The sequence below is a fragment of the Galeopterus variegatus genome, unplaced genomic scaffold (assembly GCF_000696425.1).
Source record: "Galeopterus variegatus unplaced genomic scaffold, G_variegatus-3.0.2 Scaffold5464, whole genome shotgun sequence".
Classification (NCBI taxonomy): domain Eukaryota; kingdom Metazoa; phylum Chordata; class Mammalia; order Dermoptera; family Cynocephalidae; genus Galeopterus; species Galeopterus variegatus.
The window spans coordinates 161,526-165,639 of record NW_007731575.1 but is presented as its reverse complement, the minus strand read 5'-3'; positions in this window follow the sequence as shown (position 1 = coordinate 165,639).

Here is a 4,114-nt window from a genome sequence, read left to right as displayed (position 1 = left end):
ACCATTTAAACAAAAATTTTTTATTGAACAATTTTTCTTTGCCAAACATTTACCTAAGGTGCGTGAGGTTGAATTTTTAAAACATTTGGGTTAGTTTTTAAATTTCTGGGACTTTTAGTAATATTTAATTTATACAACTGTCTGTCTATCTCTAAGTCAATTAGAATAGAGAATAAGGGATTTTGTAAATTAATGTGGTAATACCATCTGGAGATAGGAAAATATTACACATACATAACGTACATATGTACATACAGATACAAACAGACACAAACGGTGATCTTATGTCTTTCTTTCTAAATTTTCAGCCATGAGTCAGGCATAAACACAGAAATACAAAGCTCACTGTTTTATCTAAAAGCATTAGCTCTCATCATTGCCTCACTTTGTATATTTATCAGAATAGTGTTTCTGGCAGATGGGACAAGTCAAGGTTACCTGCTCAGTAAGAAGGCTAAAATTTCCCATTAATATTTGTAGCGGAGACTTCTCAGATTTTTCTTTTGCCCTGATCTGTAACGTTAAGGAGGACGTGGGCTGAATTTCAGGTGAGGGACCAAAGAGACATCAAGTGGACATCTGGGCATCTCCAAAACCATCTGAGTGGTTACAATATCCAAAGTGGTTCCAGTGGGCTTTTTCAAATTCAGGTGGCTTCTTATGGGGTCCCTGAGGCCCTCCATGAAGAACCCTCTGTGGGTGTGGAGTCCTGAAGCTCCAATGACTATAGGAAATTGAGGGGCTGGAGTAGAAGGGAAAGGTCGGGTGGGGCTGGATATAAGTCTGGAGGAGGTAGAAGTGTTGAATGGAGGCAGGTGAAAGGAATCAAGGGAGCTGAAGGGGAGCTCCGAGGCGGTGAAAGGAAGAAAGAGGGGTGGGTGAGGGTGATGGAGAGGGAGACATACTAGATGAGCCTGTTTGGGAAGATTCCGAGTTTCCTCAAGAGGCCATTAAGTTCCAAAAGATCCTCTGCGAAATGTTGCCATTTTTGGAAATATTAAGCTGAGCCAATGCTTTAATTTCTAAGCACGTAAACAGTGGGTAAAAATGGAAAGAAGGCACCTGGCAGAATGAGAGTTGTGCAAGGAATTAAGATACTTAAATGAAAGAGAAAAAACAAAATATTTAAAGAACCAGGAAATAGTCCCCTTGTTTCATTCCCCAAAATCTCTGGGTCTACAAGCCAAGGGAACAGTTTACACAATCCTCGAAATCAGGAGCCTAAGGACCTTGACACACTCCCACACACACACCCAGTTTCTGGGTAACAAGAGGTGGAAAAAAAAAAAAAAAACACCACCTCTCTTAATCTCCAGGTTTAGAAAGGCAAGAGAACCCTCCCATCCAATCTCTGTGTTCAGAGAGCCATTGGAACCCTCCTCAGTCTCCTAAGTTGAAGAGCCGAGGTAACCCCCTTGCACAATTTCCAGGTATCGATGGAATTACCATGTAGTGGCCGGGTTAGGGGAGCCTAGGAAAAACAGAAAAGGCTTCATCGAAAGCACAAGAAAAAGTTTATTTTCTAGAAAGAATGAAACTCCTTACTATGGTGTTACAAGGGACAAGAGTCTGGTCACTGAATTAGATGAGGTGATGTGACTCACGACAGTGGATCCCGATTTTCCCAGGCAAGAAAGGACACAAAGAGTTTGAGAAGCTGACATTGTAAACCTAGAAAACCCCTCACACTCATGTATACAGTGTAGAATTGACTTTGTTTTCCCTTTAAAACTAACTAGTCCTTAATGATTAACTGAGATTGTAGTGAAGGCAGCTGTCCATCAGGCTTGAATACCCTGCACCCTGTCTTGCCTGATACAACTCTCAAAGACAGTGTCATAGAATGGAAACCATACGAGACGTCAGCGCCATAGGTAATGTTGGGAAGTACCTGACCATCATGTCTGAAGACTCTACATCCTGTCTCCCAGATACGTTGACATATATAAATCCCAGTTTTCAGTTGACTGGGGAGGCTGTTGGGACTTTACCCTCTGTCTCTTGGTCAACATCTTCCAAAATAAAAAGTCTTTCCTTTGAGTTCTGTCTGGCAGGTGTGATTGGCAATCCTATTGTGGGGAGCACTCGGACCCACATAGATTGGGGATTCCCCTAAGTCAACCTCTCACACATTGGCTGATGGTAGAGGGGAATCCCACCAGACTCATGCATTAAAAACATGAACCCTCAGGTGAAGATAGGGGTCCAAGGGACAGTGAGCACATTATCAGAGATGCAGAATCATTAACTGCCAGATAAAAATAAATCTCTTTGTATATATACCCAGCAGTGGGATTGCTGAATCATAATTTAATTCTAGTTTTAGTTCTTGGGAACCTCTGTACCATTTTCCATAATGGCTGTACAACTTACATTCCCACGAACAATGTAGGAGATTGCCAGCATGCGTTATTTTCTGTCTCTTGATGTATGTGTATGAGATGATGTGTGAATATGTGTGATCATGTGTTTTAGTGACCGTGTGTGGGAGTGTGAAAGTGAGAGTAATATGAGTATGTGTTTGTGAGTTTGGGTGTCAGTATGTGTGTCAGTGAACGTTTCAATGAGTGTGTAAATATGTGAGTGTGTGAGATAGCACGTGGACGCATCCTGTTAATGGACATGTGTGTTCTCAGTGTGAGTATGAGGATGCATTAGAGTGCGTGAATGTGTGTGTCGGCATGCAAACGTACGTTTGTATTTTGGTGTATAGTATATGTGGATATGTATGCTTCCAGAACCCAGGCTCTTCACCAGTGTGCTATACAGTTTCTCCAATTTCCCGATCATCCAGCCACTACCTCCCTACCTCCCATACCTCACTTCAGTACGACAGCTCAGTCGTCTATCTGGACTTAACAACCATTGATGGGAACACATTTCACTGTCCAATATCCCCACACCAATGGCCTCCCTTTCCTCAGTCCCAGCTTAAACTCCATTCTCATATATACCCTGGCCCGTCTCCCTCTGCCAATGTCCTTGTCTAGCCCCCGATCCTGGAAAATCCAACTCTCCAGCTGCTCTGGCACAACCCTGCCAACTGGTCTCCCTTTAAATTCCTGATCGCTATGACACTACTTTAAGTTGGATCCCTAATGTCACGTGGCAATTGTATGTGTTCTTGTTCATAAAGTCTGTGCCCAACCCTAGTTCCTGAAGTGGTTCACCTATATTTTTCCTCAGTCATTTTACAGTTTCAGGTCTTTTACTTAAGTTTTTAATCCATGTTGAGTTGGTTTTAGTATATGGTAAGATGTGCATGTCTCGTTTCATTCTTCTGCACATGGATATCCAATTTTCCCAGCGCCAATTATTGAAGAGGCAGTCTTTTCCCTAATGTAGATTTTTGTTGCCTTTGTCCAGTATCAGATGGCTGTAAGCCTGAGGGGTGATTTGTGGGTTCTCAATTCTACTGCACTGCTCTGAATATCTATTTTTATACCAGTACCATGAATGGACCACCAGATAAAGAAAATGAGGTACATAAACACAATGGAATTCTACCAGGCCATTAAAAAAAAGAAAAAAATCTGTCATTTGCAGCAACAGTGATGAGCTTGCAGAAAATTATGTTAAATGGAATAAGCCAGGCACAGAAACACAAATACCACATGTCCTCACTTATAAGTGGACAGTCAAAAATGAAAGAAATAGAGAGAGAGATAGAAAGAGAGAGGAGAGAGAGAGAGAGAGAGAGAGAGAGAGAGAGAAAGAGAGAAAGAAAGAAAGAAAGAAAGNATTAGATGAGGTTTTGTGACTCACCACCGTGGAATCCGATATTCCCGGGCAAGAAAGTACAGAAAGGGTTTGAGAAGCTGACATTGTAAACCTAGAAAACCCCTGACACTCATGTATACAGTTTAGAACTAACTTTGTTTTCCCTTTAAAACTAACTAGTCCTTAATGATTAACTGAGATTGTATTGAAAGCAGCTGTCGATGAGGCTTGAATACCCTACGCCCTGTCTTGCCTGATACATCTCTCAAAGACAGTGTCACAGAATGGAAACCAGACGAGACATCGGCACCATAGGTAATGTTGGGAAGTACCTGTCCATCATATCTGAAGACTCTACATCCTGTCTCCCAGATACATTGACATATATAAACCC